Below are 20,088 nucleotides of genomic sequence, written 5' to 3'. Positions count from 1 at the left end.
CATTTCTTCCATATAAAAGCCAAAAATCCCCCAAAATTTATTTTTCGCTGAAATTTCACCTGCAAGCTTCTGTTCGCATGCACGACACCTGCAAAACATCGAAACCGTCAACCCACGTGAAAATTTCACTCCAGAGAGCGCCACAGACCACCCCGTCAACCGTGCAGCCTCCATAAGCACCCTTCGACCAATTGCAGCTATCAATTACCCTGCTCATAGTCAATTTGCCTCAATTTTAGGTATTTAAACCTGAATTCACCAAGTGCCTTGTCAATTTCAAGTTATACCAGTCATTGAGTATATTTTTAAACATAAAACTTAATTGAAATTAGTCTAATAGACTCCATACTGCACCTTGCTAAATACTCATACCCTGAAACTACCAAACTACCCCTAAAAACCACAATTCAATCTTTACCAAGCCTAATTCGAATCCACAAGAACCAAATTATGGCTGCCTGTACTGCATTGAACATGAGACCCATCTCCACGCCCCATTTGGACCTGGACCACCTTCCCTTAGCTGATAGAGATTCCCAGATAAAAGATACCTCTGTCATAGAGCTCCTACTCAAAATACATTGTCAAAGTAGGGACAAGTCCCTGAACCATGCTGATGAAATTGGCCTTTGGGAGTCAAATCTGCCCAAGTACCAGCTACCCCAACTCCACATTTTTTCTCAAATTGTACATATGTGCTATTCTTGCTACATCCCCAGTCACAGAACCATCATGTCTCATGATTAGAAAGTCCTTTTCACCATCACTCTTGAGTCCATTAATGAGATGTTGCAGCTCCAACCAAGGCCAAACCTAACTCCCCTCTCAATTGGAGACCTGTTGGACTTATATCCCAAAGTCAGCTCTGCAAGATTGGCCCAATTGATCCAAAACTTCATCATATAAGAGAATTATACCCCCAAAGACCCCCTTCCATATGTAGCAACTATATTTTCTCCTTGGGGCTGAAATATTGTATCATGATATCTTGTATTTTGGGTTACTCCACAAGTGAGTACATTGATGAAATCATCCTGGCCTTCATGTCCATCTATACCCTAGGACAGCCTCCTGCAACCATTTATGACTTTTCCACATTCATAGCTGATATAATGCATGAGAAGTTCACAAGAATGGGAAATGAAAGGGTTTTTAAGTACTCCTTAGTACCATACCAAAAGTTCCTCTACTTCCAAGCAAATAAATTCCCACTTACCTTGCAAAAGTTGGAAACCAAGGGCCAACCAAGATCAGTCATCTTCTAGACCCCATTGACTCATCAATATTCCTCCCCCTATTCTTATAATGAATTCATATATTCGTTTGTCCACCCTGTGATGACCATGCTCAGTGGAACCCCTCCACCAAGAATCAGTCTTGAGATCAGGAGAGTCCTTCATTTAAATATCAATAATCAAGTGGGAGATTGGTACTTATACCAAAACCACACTGAAAGAAGGATTTAGGGGTGGAAACTTGCCCCATACAAACTACTTAAATACCTCCCAATGAGATTATTTGCCTTGGAATACTATAAGCAGATAATAAATTCAGACGAGGTAAATGTTGTCAAAGCCAAAAAGAAAGCCCAGTTCAAGATCAAAGACAAATTGGGTCCTTTTATTTGTAATAGCAGAGAAGCTGGAAAGGAGTCTATCTTGATCCTTCTGAGATTAAAATTAAACAAAGCTTCATATGGAGATATGATCCCTTGGATTTCATCCACAAAAGAAGGTAGAAAAACAAGATGGCTCCCTATATCCATCACCACATCCTTGAGATAGAAAAGTATGCCAACCAATTGTAATGGGTGCAAAACACTTTAGAGGACAGGGACAATATTGAAGTTTTTGTGGAAACACATTATTAGATTTAGAAAATAAACTTGATGAAAATTCATTTTTGCAAGTACCACCTCAGGAAGGGACAATGAGCACTCCCCCTATCATGCAAACTCCTTTGAATGAGGAGAAAATTCCCAAAAGGGTCAGGGAGGAAGGATCAAGTTCAGGGACACAAGCCTTCAATGTTCAATATAAAAGAGGCCAAAGAAAAAGGCCTAGACTTAATCTTATGTCAAAATAGGAAGATACCGATGGCTCAGTTGAAATAACTGATTTTGAGCCAGAAAGGAGTAAAGGTACTGCTCCTTCAGAGGAAACACAGCCCCCATCATCATGAGGAACCCAGATGATGCAGAGAGAGATGAGTGTAGAGGCATCGTCTTTCGGCAGGCCAACAGACCAGGATAAAAGTATCAAAGACAGATTCAAAGAGATAAAAATGAGGAATGAAAGGTTGAAAGCTGAGACATATGCTCAGCTTTTCAAACTTTCTACTCCAGGTCAGAATAGATTGATGTCAGCCTTTGACATCAAAGAGGGGAAGATGTAGGTGTCCTTCATTCAACCAACTATGCAGCAACCAAGGGCACCCACTGACTACAAGAAAGTTGATTTTGAGGTGTTGGCTAGGGATATTCACCTTGTGGACCAAATAGAGTTTCACAAGCAGGCTGGAGAAATGATCTACTCCACCCTGATAGGGAAGTCCATAGTTGTTCATCAACTGAAAAGTTCCCTGAACAACATCTTAGCTCAGTATCAGCTTGAACAGGCTTCATCACAAGCCAAGGATAACAAAATCAAGTCTTTGGAGGAATTGATCATAGAAATGGGACATGATCCCAAATATATCAAAGCAATAGAGGAGTTAATAAAACAGAAGAACAAGGACATTGCTTCACTGAAGAAGCAACTAAAGATACCCTCCTTGCATCATCCACAAACAGAGGAGGTGTTACAGTCTCAAACTCAGCATGAGGACTTAATGGATTTAGTCTTCAAGCTGAATGATCAGTTGAGGAGGATAGAGAAGGAATTGGATGCCTTAATCCCATTGAAGCAAGGTGCAGTAGGGACCACACCAACAATTGTAATCCCTACAGTAACTACTGCAATACCATCTACATTGGCAGCTACACTGGCTCCAAAATCTCCTATAGCCATTGCCTTACCCATCACCACTGCAACATCTACATCAGCAAGTTCTACAATAGTAGCAGGCTATGCAATAGATGAAGCAACCAAGCTTGTTCATGCCATGGAAGAAATGTCTATTCAGACAAACGAGATAAACAAGCTAAAGGAGCAAGTGGCAAGCTTAGAAATAGACTATAAGCATGCCAAGATTATGCAGAAAGAGGAGGAACATAAGGCTACAAGGGTAAAGGAAAAGCTAAAGTTAATGGAAAGAGACTTGACACTAAAGGAGCCTCTTGGAGAAGCCAAGGAAAAACGGTGGGCCAATATCATTGACTCTGTCAATGATATTTGGCCATCCATATAGGTTATATTTGAGCAAATTGATCACATAAGATTAATAACAAAGGCTATTGAGAAAGTGAAGATAGAATTAGGCAACAGGCCTAGAGAGACTACTAGGCTCATCTAGTTCTTAAATTCAAAGAACAAGTATCAACTACAGGAATTGGAAATTGAAGACAGGACTGCTACTATTCTGGAGGTAAAGAAAGTCCTCACCAAGAGTGACCTTATGCAAAAGTTAGAGGGAAAAACCAAGGCAACAAGTGGCTACTTCATAGTTTTTAGGAATACCAACAGGAAAGGTACTGTACAGTGCCTTTGAAAATCTATTTTACCTCCAGCATGAGGTAAAACATCTATTTGTAAATAAGCCTTCATTTTCCAAATACACTGAGGCAGATGAAACTTACCAGAGAATGCTGAGTATTCGGTTACCAACAGATCAAGAATGGAAAAATTTGACTGACTTACTATAGTAGAACAAAGTAAAAGGTCAAACACATAGTCAACGAGGTAAAAAAGCATCAGATTCAAAGGTTACAGGGTCAAAGAGTATCTGTGTCAAAGAGTATCAGTATAGAAGACAACAGCCTTTGGCCAGCACAGAGCATTAGCAACCATAAACTTCTAGCTAAACCACAATAAAAGGGACAACAAGAAAACAATTCAATATCTGTCACTATCTTCCTGCAAGAAGATATTTTGACTTTCCTAGATTAATTCCCAAGTTAGTTTGGGATATTTTATAAAAAACATTTTGTATAAATACTTCATAAATCAAAGTATGTGGGGTGGATTCTTATACTTTCAATAGAATTTTGTTCAAAGACTGTAAAAGCTTTTGTATCATTGACTGGGCCAGCATGCTGGATTGATGAATAAAGATAAGATATTTCAAGGGATTTGTGTGTAAAGCGGAGTACAAATTAGTAATTCCCTTGTGTTGTTTTATCTCTCTTAAAGTTGTTTCATAATCATAAATGTTTCAGAAGTCTGAATGTTTTAACTTGTATATTATTTCATAATTTTCTTAACTGCACTCTGTCTTACTGTTATACATTCTTATTGTTTTCTCTTAAACTATCTTAGCTAGAGAATTCTTAACTACTCCTTAGCTTCCATAGTTTGTCCTCTGGTCTATAGTAAAGGATTCTTAATTTCCCTTTACTCATGATTCACTATTGTTCCCCCATCTTAGCCTCGATCTGAGGATTCTTGATTGCCCTCTCACCTCCATTAAGACTCATTTCACCATTTAGTCCAAGGATTTGTACTTCACTCTACTATCTTGCCCCTTGAACATTCCCTTTAGTGATTTAACTCTAGCTTTGCTGCCCCTTCTTTGACTCCATTGCCCAATGGCCTAAAGGCATCAACCTATCTGCCTGTTTTAAGGATTCCACCACCAAATCTTCATACAAATCAAAAACCCCCCTGAACTCTAGAACTAGACTAATATCTAAGCAAACATAGCTAAATTATATATAGAGATCCCTCTTTGAGCCATAGGTTGGCTAGAGCCTATGCTTAAAAGTTGGTTTGTGGTTACCTCGAAGCCTTCCCTTCTTCCAAAACTTCTAAGGAAAAGTTTTGAGTGATAACATGGTAGAAGTTAATTGGGACAGACTTGACAAAGCCAAATTTTATGCAATAGGGGCAGGCCTATTTACGGGTGTCACTTTTGCCCTCTACCCGATTTCTATTGTTAAGACAAGGTTGCAGGTTATTCGAAGAAATGATGAAAATCCAATAGCCATTTCTATATTTAGAAACATTCTAAAAGCAGACATAATTTTTGGTTTATATAGAGGTTTTGGTGCTGTTGTTATTGGTGAAGTTCTAGGTTGGCTAATTTTTCTTACTACCTTAGAGATGACAAAAATTGGGGCTCTAAGAGTCACAAAGAAACTAAATCTTTCAGAGCCAACACAAGTAGCAAAAGAAAATGGTGTTTCTGGAGTGATGTCATCACTTGCGGCACAATCTGTGTTTGTTCCACTTGATGTGATCTCAGGTAAGTTAGAGGCTTATGGTGCAAGGCACTGCTTTTACTGCAAAATATAGTGGTGGTATTGATGATGCTCGTAATATTATTATTGCTGATGGTATTCGTGGATTGTATAGAGGATTTGTATGTCTGTTATGACATATTCCCCTTCCAGTGATTTTTGGGGGACTTCTTATGGTTTCAGCCAGCGAATCATAGGATTCATTATAGATATCACATAGTTAATAAGATCCATTATGGGGTCGTCCTGGATCCATCTATATCGCAGGATCTATTCCAACTAAGGATCCAAATATCACATGAACATGCATCTCTTGATGATAATATTTTAATAAAGAACATTTTATATCAAGAATTGGGCCAAAACAGTATCCTAAACTAATCAAATGACACAACCGTTGGAAATAATACTTAGAGGAGGGGGCCGGTGGGTGGGTGAATCATAATTTACAAATCAATAATTTTTCATTTCCATAATCAGATTTATATATGCTACTTCAGTGAAGGGAACTCGCGTGTGCACGCAACTATTCTTAAGGTAACCAACGTATTTCCAGTGAACTTATGATTCAGTTAATTCATCATATGTTGATCTTTAATCAGTGCATCAATACTTTATTAAACATTAAATAGTAACTATGTGCAGTAATAACATAATAAACCATCACACATAAGCAACACACATGAACACTAAGGTTTAAGGTGGAAACCCAATGTGGGTGAAAACCATCTGCTGTTATCATCTTTGTGTTCTTTTAATAGTAAGAAACTCTGTTTACAATATTGTATTGGTGCATACTCATACTAGTACGTAGGCTTCTACTTGCATAAGGTTACAACCTTCTCTCATTCTCCAGCTTCTACTGGAAGGGAGCTACAACGCCTTAGCTCTTGTACTAGAAATTATGTTTACTAGTACGTAGGTGTCAGCCTACAGAAAACTCCACTCTTCCACCAGGGACCACATTTCATGAATTTTCATACTAGATGCTCCTCGCACATATCAAGACATATGAAGACCTTGACTCATCAATAACCCATCAGAAATTTAGAGACTCAAATTTCATCAGCCAACATGCAGTTAATCTGAAACAATCAGATCAGTGTCATCATAACACTGTGCTGAACCCAGAAACCTGTATCAACATTCAAAGCCAACTGAAACCTGAAAAATTCATGAGTCAGACTGTATACGCTACTTTAATGAAGAAAACCTACGTGTATACACTACTTCCTTTAGCCCAACCTGCATATACCTCTAAAGATTCTGAATCATAAAACCTCTAAATCACAAACTGTACCAACCAGCAGTGTACTGAACATCTACTATCAACTTACCGAACTTTACACAGGCAAGAAATAGAAAACACTTCTTCTCACTTATGCAATCAATCAAATATCAACCTCCTTATGCATTCAGATTTACATTTAGATCTAAGAACAATTCATTGATAGACAACAGTAAAATAGCAATAGCAATAAATCAGCAATACTGATTTGATAGATCAGTCATCTCTGAATATCAAGAAGTCTTTCTTTTGTATACACTACTTGAAAGAACAAAACTTGCTTGTGTACACTCTTTTGACGAGATGAACCTACGTACAGATCTGCAAATATTGACTTGGAACTTTGCTGCAATTCCAAACTTCAAACAAAACCAAATCATGATAGAGAACAAATAAAATAGATGCAAAACATCAGATCTAGCCTCAACAAATATCAAATCATTCAAGAATAAATCATTTCAGTTCTCATGATCCTGATCCAATATTGAACTCAAGGTGCACATAAATATTTTAGATCTAGTCCCAAACATAACCCTGCGACATAAAATATACTTCAAATAGAAGTATTCCTTAGAAACTTATTCACTTACAAATTTGGCCTTATGATCCTCTCTTCTTTATATAGTTTTTGGCCTTTCTCAATACCATGGACCGAATCCACTTAGGACCACTACCTTGGATCGAATACCATGGACCGAATACCTCAGACTAGATACCTCAGGTCAATATCATGGTCCAAAGATACCTTGGACCAAATACCTCGGACCAAAACCATGGTTTTCAACATGTACATGCTTTTCCTTCTGTGGGAGTGTGTGTGTACGTTATACACTGCTTGGACTAAGTGAACCTGCATGTATCTTTTAAAATGCTCTTACAAAATCTTCTTCCTTCAACTTATTTATTCTGATCAATAGACCTTAGTTCCATCTTCCTGATCCTCTGTACTATTGTCCTGTAACCTCTAAATATACATGTTGTACTGTGAGTTGCCTTTTACCAAAACTGAATTGACATGTGAGGAAGTTGCCATCAAGGACAACACTTGTATCATAATGCCAAGAACAAATTCTCGGTTCGAAAGGCTCATGTGAGGCTTGGTAATGTTGGAGTCATTAGGGCTGGAACAATGATATCTGAGACTTGGGAGGGTATTCAAGTACTCAAAGACATTCAAGTTCACTTGAGGTTTATAAACTCTTTTAGCGGAGATTTGGGTCTAGTGGGTCTTGGATCCAAATTTTGAATCTGGGCTCTGATACCATGTGTGAGGCTCTATCCTAGGGTCCTCTAACAAAACTAAACTTTTCTATTTTTAAATACAATAAAACGGGAAATAACTTATTTCTAACTAAACATTTAATTGATGATAATTTACCATTAAAATTTATTTCCCACAATTGAATAAGTAAGTATTCATTGCAATCACTTACATAAGTAATCTATAAACAGAGGAATACATGTTCCAATAGCTTAGTTGAGATGCTCCTGAGCTCATGACTCTGTCGGGATGCTCCTCTTGACTACCCAACTCGATTTTCCTCCCAGCCAACTATGAAGTATTTCCTAGCCTAGGAAACCTCCACAGGTTCCGTAGCCCTCCAAGCCCAAGTCCAACCAAATGTAGTGTGTCCAAGTTAAACAAATGATCTCCTTCTCTCCCTTCTCTTTTCTCCACCTTCCTCTCAAAACAAAATCCTCCAAAACCAGAACCAAAACCAAGACCAAGGATCCCCCCCTCCTCTCATCATCCTTCCCCTTTTATGCATCTTCTCTTCTCCACCTCAGCCACCTGTCATTAATGTCATAACTACCTCCTCATCCTTACATTTGAATTTTCTTACCATATCTTCTCCCAAGTAAATTTGAGAGGACATTTTGGAGATGAGATATGAATATATAATTTGGTAATTAATTGGAGAGGACCATATCTTCTCCCATGTAAATTTGAGAGGACATTTTGGGGATGAGATATGACTATGAAATTTGGTAATTAATTGGAGATAACCATATCTCTCCCAAGTAAATTTGAGAGGACATTTTGGGGATATGGATATTTAAATTGGAATAAATGAAAGGATACCATATCCTATCAAAATTTTTATTTGAGGTAAGTTGGGAATTGAATAATAATAAAATTTATATCAGTAATAAATTTACAGTTTCACCAATGTAGATATGTACCAATATTTCTTGATAATTATAAGTCAATATTTTCAGGTAATTTAAACACTAGTAAAATTTGCATGGTAAGATTAAGTAGGGCATTACAGATTGGAAATGATAACAACAACAACCAACATTGCTAGGGAAGTTAAGGGAATGGAAACCAGAGACATGTTCCATCACAAAAATGGGAATAAATGTAGAAAGAAACAAATTATACATGTTGTTGTTGGTGCAAGATAAACATTTTGAAATGTACAACGTCTATGTTGGATAAAGTTTTAATTCTAGTTTTTAAAATTTTGGTGTTTGGAATCGATTTACAATTAATCTCAACAATATTCTTTACTAATAGTTAATGAACAGATCAGAAAAATCATTGATTTAATGGAAATGTCTAAACATATTTTTTTTATTTTGTATTTTTTAATAAAAAGTAATTAATTAACTAGCACAATTACATTATGCTAATTATTTTAGCACACATCAACAAGGTCATGTTTATTCATATAACTAATCTTTTAGAATATATTTAATGTTATCTATTATTTCAAAATAAAGTGATCTTTTATCATTTTGATTGATGCATTGTATTTTTTTTATATTTTAATTTGTTTGGTTAAAATTAAATGATATTTTTAGTTATATTTAATTATTTTTAATAAAATTGTAATTTTTTTTTATTTAAATGATATTTATAAATATATAAATTTATGTAAATTAATTATTTCATATTTTGATTAGTTATTAAAAAATATATTTCTTAATTATATATATATGATGATGATAGTGGTTAACGCCCACTGAGACCAAAATGGTCTATCGGACCTATAATTTTCTTAGTTTTTAATTGTCTGGCTCCTCGTCTTTCTTGGTGAGATTGATGCTGTAGCTTTCTTTTTTTTCTCTATGGTCTTCCAACTTTCTTCATCTTGCATCTCCTTCATCTCTTCTTTTTCTTGGGACATTGGTGTCTTAGCTTCGCGATCTATTGTGTTCATCCTTTTGAAGATAGTCGGAGAAGAAGTTTGGTCTAGGAGATCTGCTTTGCTGTTAAATGAAGATTTATTTTGTGCGATATTCGAATCCTCATAACTGTTGATGCTTGAGAGGACAGGGCTTTCTCCATGCTTGCCTTGAGAGTTGTTTATTTCTTGTCTGATTTCTTGTGATTCAGAGTCTTCTCTAGAGAATTCTTCTTTGATGACAGTGTAGTGTTCTTTTTGTGCTCCTTCCCACCATGTACATCCGTGGTGGTTTTTTCTAGCAGAATTTTTCTGGGAGGCTTTTGGGAAATTTTTGGCTAGATGGCATGTCTCAAAGTAGGATCGGCATCTGAAGAGGACACTTTCATAATCAAGTTTCTGGTTCTACACATAGTCTTTACTTGTTAGGTTTATTTCAACTGGGAATCTGGCGTTGAAGTCCATTTCCACACAGATGTGTGCATAGGTGGTTCATGCATATTCCTCTGTTTCTGGGCACATGCAGTAAAATTTTCCAATTTCATTTCCAATGGCTTTTAGCAAGGAGAGATTCCAGATGTTAGCCTCCTATTACAATAGGTTTCATATTTCATGATTGATAGTGGAAGTGCCAAAAATGTTCATCTTTTCCATGCTGCAAAAGTTCCATTTTTGAAGGATTTCACAGTTAAGGGAAGGCCAAACAGCTTAATCTTGGCTTCCCTAGGTTTAAATTTCTTGTTTTAGAAATAGAGAATGAATATCTATCCAAACTGTTTAATCTTGGCAGATTGTTAGATAGGAGAGAAGCTAGGGTGCTCAACAGCTTAATCTGAGCCCCTGGAAGTAATAAGGGTAGATTTGGATAGGAGGATAGCCAAAAGAAAAGATGAAAATCTAGGTTTGCTAGTCCAAGTGCACCCATCCAAAAAGAAGAAAAAATGTTAGGTAAGTAGGCTGGGTAGGTAGTTTTGACGTGGCGGTATGATGAATTGTGATCCATTTCAAGTTTTCAAGTGTTAAATCTATTCAGATCACAAGTATAAGGCAAAATCCATTTGGAGCAACTCAAGAGAGGCATGTCTAACTTCCCCTTCTTCCTCTTCCCTAAATCATTCACTAATTTCCCAAAGGATATTAAGATATGCTCAATAGTCCTAGATTTCTCCAATAAACTCCTATTTCCCCTTTGAAGCCTAAGATTTCTATCCTTAGCGCTTTTCTGATCAAAATTCATATTAACTTCTAACTTATTATGTAAATCCCTATCTGTTTCCCCTTCCCCTACTAAAAATATGCTAAATATCCCCTTATACACATATCCCCTCGCTTTGGTTGAAAAATAACCATAAGTATGCTTGGGAATTACTAAGTTTGCCTGAAACTTAGTAAGAACCCTCATTCTGCCTCTTTAACCATCTTCCAATGCTTTGGACCCCTTCCAATGCATAATTCCCCCTTATTGCTTCATAAAAACCCTCTTTCCATGCTTCAGACCCCTTCTGATGCATTAACAACCTTCCTCCGATTTCATTAAACCTTTTTCAAGGCATGAAAACCCTTCTGATGCTTTAAAAACCCCTTTTAATGCATATAAACCCTCCTTCGATTGATTCCCCCCCCCCTTCGACGCAATATCGCTATCGGAGGTAGCAGTAGTGTTGGCCCCATATATATATGCCCCCATTCCTCTTGCTCCGATGTGATATCGCTATCACATCCAAAGCAATATCGCTATCGGGAGCCATTCCTGTCGCATTTTCCATGTATCCCGCATATATATATTTTATCGTTAAAAAACCTGCCTTATTATTATAACCTAAGTTTTTCATAAAACTTAACTTTTATTCCAAAACCCGCACTTTCCATGTATCACAAGCCTCATCGTAATCACTATTTCGTTGTCGGCATATACAAAGGCCCGCACCCTCCACCCCGCCGATTGCCGATCGCCGACTTAATCTTAGCCGTCCGATCTACCCCCGCTCATTCAACGGCCCAGATCTTATCGGTGATCGCCCCATTTCGGCGATCGCATATGTATAAAGCCCCGCCCCCATGTCCCCGCCGATAGCAAAACACCGATTTAATCACAGCTGCCCATTCAAGTCCTCAGATCAACAGTCCTCATTAAGTCGTGGCTCCATATAGAGCTCCGACATTCCGGAGCCGAAATACTATAAAGAACAGTTTGAAGGGAATATCAGGTCCGCTGACCCATTTTAATTATAAATCTGCCAATAAGGGACCACCGATGGGCCAGACCCGACATCCATAAAAAGGGAGCCTATAATGTGTCGGGTCCGCGGGGTTCATCGTATTTCGAAGGAATTGTGGTTTGGAGATCCGCCAATTGCGATATTGCGATTTGATCGCAGCCGTTGGATCTGCCCGCGCTAGATCCAACGGCCTGGATTTAATTTCCGCTACAGTGTCGCTCCCGCTCCATTTTTCATCAATTTTTCTGTGTAAAGTGATTTTTCACTTTATATAGGGAAAAGGGCATTTCTTCATGGTTTTGTTCGGCACCCGCACGCGCTTCAGCTCCAAGGGAAGCTTAATCATTCTGCATCAATTTTGGATCGCTCCACCACAAATTGGCTCTAAACAGCAGGGTCTTTGCCTCAGCAAGCTATCAACAACCATTCCTCCTCTTTTTTGCAATATTTCTTCAGTTTTGATAATGTTTTGATCGGCCAAGCGCCGAAACAGTTCTAAAGGCCACGGAAGGCACAGCAGCAGTCAAATCTCACCATAAAGTGGCAGGAAAGGGTGATTTTGTAGCGGCAAAGTGTATCAGTGGAGAGAAAAGGTCCCGATTTAGTATTAAAGAGTATCAGAGTAGCGGCCAAGTGTATCAATGAAAAATATCAGTGGAAATCATAAAGCCACATCAAAGGAACATTAAAGAGCCCCAGCAAAGTCAAAGAGTATCAGTGATAGAATTTAAAGCCATTAAGGCTCACCAGATCAAAGTTAATGCACATAAGGCCACCTAAGGGCAGCGTTGCAGAAACCAAAACATATTTATGGCCAAATGAACAGCACAAAGCTCAAAGGACATCATACTAACTCATTTTTGAGGCAGATGCCCCAGTGTAGCAGTTAGATAGATCTATTATGCATTTATTTTAAGATAAGTTAGATTAAAGACACTTATTCCCTCATATCTGTTTAAGATCTGCTGATTGTAGATATTTTGTGAATATTTTCTCTATATAAACGACCCTGTTTATTGTTTAAAGGGTTGGTTGGTTGATAACTCCTCTCCAGACTTGCGTTGTATTCTTTGAGAGCCTCTATAATCAAAGATCGCTGGAATGCTTGGATGATGAACTGTCTGTTGTGTTTTAATGGCTGAAGAGTGAACTACGGAATTCTAATGCTTCTACATGGCTCAATAAGTCTTTCTTGCCTCTGTTTTCATTTTATATGTGTTTATATCACCATTGTGTCATGATCTAAGTAACAGAAAAGAAGAATAGCTTAGAATTTTCTCAGCAGCACTCTATGCTCAATTCCTGTTATTTCTCCATGTTTTCCTCAGAAATAGTTATGAATATGCATACTTGAATGATCATGTTTACACTGTTTCTCTCATTTATGAATGATTGTTTAGGAATCCTTGACTGCTCCTAGATAAAGTTCATTCACCCTCCTTCTGTTAGCTGATGAAAGATTCTTATTTGCCTTTCATCTCTGACCTTCATTCCATCTTTATTCCAGCTTGATATTGTTCTATGTGTAGCTATTCTGCTCTGTATTCCTCTTGTGACCAAGAAAATGCACCAGCAACCCTTATCCTTGACTCCATGCCCAATGGTTTGAACTTCTCATCCTTTCCATGCCAACTCTGTCTGAAGCATCAACCATCCCACCAAAATTGAAAAAAAACTCTGCACTTCATAACTAGCCTAAAATCACCCCAAAACAAAGCTAAATCATAAAGAGAGAGCCCTCTCTGATTGCAGGTAGGCTAGGACCTGTAATCCAAAGATTGGTTTGTGGTTACCTCGGCCGTATTCCCTTAGGAGTCAAAAGGAACAACCTGAGTGATAACATCATTGGCGACTCCGTTGGGGACGTGAATCATTTTTGTTTATCGTCGCAAATCTAAGTACTTGATCAGTTGCCTCTTGAATAAATCATAACATTTGTTTTGAAAAATCACAAAAAATCAAAATAATCCAAAAAAATTTAAAAAAATCTCGTTCCCTGGAGAAGATCCCCTTTTTATTCAGGATTATTTCATGTTTAGCTCTAATCTGTGACGGTGGACAGAGATCAGGCACTTCAAAGTTAATTCATCCACCTGGCAACTCCAAATCATTTTCAATCAAGACTCCACTGGAGGAACGAACCTGAAAGAGAACTATCAAAATATTTTTGTTTAGAGATCTAGAGCTTCAAGTATTCAGAGCACTTCTACAGCCAAGTCATCCATATTCCAAAGCATTGATAGTGAGACAGGATGACCGGGTTTGTGGAAGATCGTTCAGTAGAACAAGCTTTAGATGAAGCCAGGGAAGCGTTATCGCAAATGGAGCCTGATGAAGAATTTTTCAGATTGGTGTTGTTAAAGGTCAAAACAGCAGGACTCCCGCATAAGACCAATATCAATTTTCTTGAATTAGTCATTGAAAGATATGAAAATGAAATTGAACTTTTGCATTCTCAAATTCAGCCTTATGATTTTCGCGACCCTAAAGAATTCTTGCGAAATCTTCCTTCTCCAAGTCATGAGGAAATTGTACTACCTTCTGATTTGCAGATTGAGGATAATCATGCTTTCACATCTACCTCTCCAAGCACCTTTTCTACACCTTCATCCACTACACCTACTCCTTCTATTATTTCCTCTTTCACCCCAGCTGTTCCAGCTGTTCCATTTCTTCCTGCTGTTTCATTCATCCCTGTAAATATGGACCAAGAAGGCCCAGAAGAAGCTATCACACATTACGCTTTTGTTGATCCTATAGCAGATTATATGGAGGCTCTTCTCAATTCAAAATATTTTACATATTTTCTCTGTAAGGATAAAATACATCTGTAGTGGCCTTTCTTTATCACAATTTTGTTTATGATGGCACATGATCCAGTTATACTTCTGATTTCACTAACTATCAGTCAAGCAGTTCATGTGTTTCTGCAGTTGCTTGATTGGCTTCATTGGCACTTTTGCGTTGTTTGATTCATCCTGGTTTTCAATAAATTAGAGTAGGTAGGTAGGATTTTTGGTTTTTTGTTTGGGTAGCAACTTGCTGCAGTTGAAGCCCGAAGAGAAGGCCCTAAGCTCGTCAAGTATGCTGTCATGTTCATAAATAAAGCAACCAGCAAAGGGAAGTTTTCATTTTACAGCAAATAGTTGAAGATAAGGTCATATGACCTGCTGTTCTTGACTTTTCACAAGGAAAAGCCATCCCCAAGTGGAGCCACTGTTAGCCTCCTATTACAATAGGTTTCATATTTCATGATTGACAGTGGAAGCGCCAAAAATGTTCATCTTTTCCATGCTGCAAAAGTTTCATTTTTGAAGGATTTCATAGTTAAGGGAAGGCTAAACAGCTTAATCTTGGCTTCCCTAGGTTTAAATTTCTTCTTTTATAAATAGAGAATGAATATCTGTCCAAACTGTTTAATCTTGGCAGATTGTTAGATAGGTAGAGAAGCTAGGGTGCTCAATAGCTTAATCTGAGCCCCTGGAAGTAATAAGGGTAGATTTAGATAGGAGGATAGCCAAAAGAAAAGATGAAAATCTGGGTTTGCTAGTCCAAGTGCACCCATTCAAAAAGAAGAAAAAATGTTAGGTAAGTAGGCTGGGTAGGTAGTTTTGAGGTGGCGGTATGATGAATTGTGATCCATTTCAAGTTTTCAAGTGTTAAATCTATTCAGATCACAAGTATAAGGAAAAATCCATTTGGAGCAGCTCAAGAGAGGCATGTCTAACTTCCCCTTCTTCCTCTTCCCTAAATCATTCACTAATTTCCCAAAGGATATTGAGATCTGCTCAATAGTCCTAGATTTCTCCAATAAACTCCTATTTCGCCTTTGAAGCCTAAGATTTCTATCCTTAGCGCTTTTCTGATCAAAATTCATATTAAATTCTAACTTATTATGTAAATCCCTATCTGTTTCCCGTTACCCTACTAAAAATATGCTAAATATCCCCTTATATACATATCCCCTCGCTCTGGTTGAAAAATAACCATAAGTATGATTGGGAATTACTAAGTTTACCTGAAACTTAGTAAGAACCCTCATTCTGCCTCTTTAACCATCTTCCAATGATTTGGACCCCTTCCAATGCATAATGCCCCCTTATTGCTTCATAAAAACCCTCTTTCCATGCTTCGGACCCCTTCCGATGCATTAACAACCTTCCTCCGATTTCATTAAACCTTTTTCAAGGCATGAAAACCCTTCCAATGCTTTAAAAACCCCTTTTAATGCATATAAACCCTCCTTCGATTGATTTCCCCCCCTTCGATGCAATATTGCTGTCGGAAGTAGCAGCAGTGTTGGCCCCATATATATATGCCCCCATTCCTCTTGCTCCGATGTGATATCGCTATCGCTTCCGAAGCGATATCGCTATAGGGAGCCATTCTTGTCGCATTTTCCATGTATCCCGCATATATATATTTTATCGTTAAAAAACCCGCCTTATTGTTTTAACCTAAGTTTTTCATAAAACTTAAGTTTTATCGCAAAACCCGCACTTTCCATGCATCACAAGCCTCATTGCAATTGCTATTTTGCTGTCGGTATATACAAAGGCCTGCACCCTCCACCCTGCCAATTGCGGATCGCCAACTTAATCTTAGCCGTTTGATCTACCCCTGCTCATTCAACAACCCAGATCTTATCGGTGATCGCCCCATTTCGGCGATTGCATATGTATAAAGCCCCGCCCCCATGTCCCCGTCGATAGCGAAACACCTATTTAATCACAGCCACCCATTTGGGCCCTCAGATCAACGGTCCTCATTAAGTCGCGGCTCCATATAGAGCGCCGATATTCCAGAGCCGAAATACTATAAAGAATAGTTTGAAGGGAATATCAAGTCCGCTGACCCATTTTAATTATAAATCCGCCGATAAGGGACCCCCGATGGGCCGGACCCAATATCCATAAAAAGGGAGCCTATAGTGTGTCGGGTCCGCGGGGTTCATCGCATTTTAGAGGCATTGTGGTTTGGAGATCCGCCAATTGCGATATTGCGATTTGATCGCAGCCGTTGGATCTGCCTGCACTAGATCCAACGGCCCGGATTTGATTTCTGCTACAGTGTCGCTCCCGCTCCATTTTTCATCGATTTTTCTGTGGAAAGTGATTTTTCTCTTTATATAGGGAAAAGGGCATTTATTCGTGGTTTTGTTCAGCGCCCGCGCGCGCTTTAGCTCCAAGGGAAGCTTAATCATTCTGCATCAATTTTGGATCGCTCCACCACAAATTGGCTCTAAACAGCAGGGTCTTTGCCTCAGCAGGCTATCAGTGTCCATTCCTGCTCTTTTTTGCAATATTTCTTAAGTTTTGATAATGTTTTGATCGGTCAAGTGCCGAAACAGTTCTAAAGGCCACGGAAGGCACATCAGCAGTCAAATCTCGCCATAAAGTGGCAGGCAAGGGGGATTTTGTAGCGGAAAAGTGTATCAGTGGAGAGAAAAGGCCCCGATTCAGTATTAAAGAGTATCACAGTAGCAGCAAAGTGTATCAATGGAAAATATCAGTGGAAATCATAAAGCCACATCAAAGGAACATTAAAGAGCCCCAACAAAGTCAAAGAGTATCAATGATGGAATTTAAAGCCATTAAGGCTCAGCAGATCAAAGTTAATGCACATAAGGCCACCTAAGGGCAATGCTGCAGAAACCAAAGCACAGTTATGGCCAAATGAACAGCACAAAGCTCAAAGGACATCATACTAACTCATTTTTTAGGCAGCTGCCCCAGTGTAGTAGTTAGATAGATCTTTTATGCATTTATTTCAGGATAAGTTAGATTAAAGACACTTATTCCCTCAGATCTATTTAAGATCTACTGATTGTAGATATTTTGTGAATATTTTCTTTATATAAACGACCCTGTTTATTGTTTAAAGGGTTGGTTGGTTGATAACTCCTCTCCAGACTTGCGTTGTATTTTTTGAGAGCCTCTATAATCAAAGATCGCTGGAATGCTTGGATGATGAACTGTCTGTTGTGTTTTAATGGCTGAAGAGTGAACTACGGAATTCTAATGCTTCTACATGGCTCAATAAGTCCTTCTTGCCTTTGTTTTCATTTTATATGTGTTTATATCACCATTGTGTCATGATCTAAGTAACAGAAAAGAAGAATAGCTCAGAATTTGCTCAGCAGCACTCTATGCTCAATTCCTGTTATTTCTCCATGTTTTCCTTAGAAATAGTTATGAATATGCATACTTGAACGATCATGTTTACACTGTTTCTCTCATTTATGAATGATTGTTTAGGAATCCTTGACTGCTCCTAGATAAAGTTCATTCACCCTCCTTCTATTAGCTGATGAAAGATTCTTAGTTTCCTTTCATCTCTGACCTTCATTCCATATTTATTCCAGCTTGATATTGTTCTATGTGTAGCTATCCTGCTCTGTATTCCTCTTGTGACCAAGAAAATGCACTAGCAGCCCTTATCCTTGACTCCATGCCCAATGGTTTGAACTTCTCATCCTTTGCATGCCAACTCTGTCTAAAGCATCAACCATCCCACCAAACTTAAAACAAAACTCTACACTTCATAACTAGCCTAAAATCACCCCAAAACAAAGCTAAATCATAAAGAGAGAGCCCTCTCTGATTGCAGGTAGGCTAGGACCTGCAATCCAAAGATTGGTTTGTGGTTACCTCGGCCGTATTCCCTTAGGAGTCAAAGGGAACAACCTGAGTGATAACACCAGAGATGCAAGGGAAAGCTTGGCAATCTCACCCAAACTGGGGCTGAGGTTATGACTGCTGTTGAGGGGTCGAATGATGGGTTCCATGGCTTCATGAATAGGCCTGAGTTTTCCAAAAACCAAGGGTCAGAATCTAGAGTACATTGTTTGTTTTTAGGATTTTCAAAATCTACTATAAAGAAACCCCTAGCACAGGGATAGATGTTAATTTCATCAGAAATGACAGGCTTCCATACCTCCGAGATCGAATTGTGGAGAGCTGTCAACCGCAGACAAAAATCATTGAACCGGTAGATTAGGGCACTTTCAGAAAACTTCAAAGCCTCATCGAGTGAGGCCTAGACCACCTGGATAGTGGGAGTTGGGGCTTCACTGACGATATGGGCAGGAGCTTGCCCTCCAGAAGCAGACGGAACTGAGCCAGCAGCTATTTTCGCGAAGCTGGGAGCCATATTTTCCCGTAGAAATAAGGCAAAAGATTAGATCCAAATCTAGCCGCAGAAAATTAGATCTAGAACCCAGCCGCAGAGAATAAGGCAGAAGATTAGATCTAGATCTAGCCGCAGAATATTAGATCTAGAACCTAGCCAAAATTTAGAGTAACTTCAAACCTCACTAACTTTATTAACCCATTAACCTTATGCATGAATGGCATATCATTAACCTTATGCCTCCAGGCTCACGACAGCGTACAAATTACCCTCCAAAGAACTTGCGGCTGTGGTTGCTGCAAGAAAATATGGCAACAAATGATCGTTTATGACTAAGTTGATGCAAAGATGAGCTGCAGAGATAAAATATTAGATCAAGATTCGATTGAGCCACGGAGATATGTTGAGCCATAGAGATATTTATCAATTGACATATAACGTATTTGAACAATTAGGCCACAAAGAAATGAAAAACCCCACAAATTTTCCGAACAAAGCCTCAAAGATATTTATCAATTGAGCCGCAGAGATATATATATATATCACTAGCTGATTCCTTCTCCTATTTTTATAATCTAACCTCTAAATAAACCCATATACACTCCCACATACAACAATTAAAACTTATAAATTCATACGCACCCACAAATCTGATAAATTTTAATTATTAAAAACAAAATTACAATAAACTAATTTCCTTAAGAGTGCGGTCTCAATAGTAATAGTAATAGTAATTATTTGAAATCGCATGTTCGGTTTTATTTCAAATTTATTAAAAATTTAAGAGTTTTCTATTATTAAAGGAGTTACCTAACGGTATGTCTTGTTTTAATAGGTAAAAAGGTTATATATATATATATATATATATATATATATATATATATATATATATATATATATATATATATATAACTTAAAAAAAAATTAATTATTGATAATATTTATTTCTTTTTCTTAAAAGAAGTTTATTTTGGTTGGAAACAT

General features: G+C 38.0%; 1 pseudogene; it reads left to right on the top strand.

Annotated features, from left to right (window-relative positions):
• Positions 1-4,928: 4,928 nt before the first annotated feature.
• LOC149143268 (uncharacterized) lies at positions 4,929-5,555 on the top strand (annotated as a pseudogene).
• The last annotated feature ends 14,533 nt before the right edge of the window (positions 5,556-20,088 follow it).

This window comes from Pinus tabuliformis, chromosome X, assembly GCF_031772625.1.
Source record: "Pinus tabuliformis cultivar Carrire ecotype Pingquan chromosome X, CPIR1, whole genome shotgun sequence".
Taxonomy (NCBI): domain Eukaryota; kingdom Viridiplantae; phylum Streptophyta; class Pinopsida; order Pinales; family Pinaceae; genus Pinus; species Pinus tabuliformis.
This window is presented reverse-complemented; position numbering and strand designations above follow the sequence as displayed.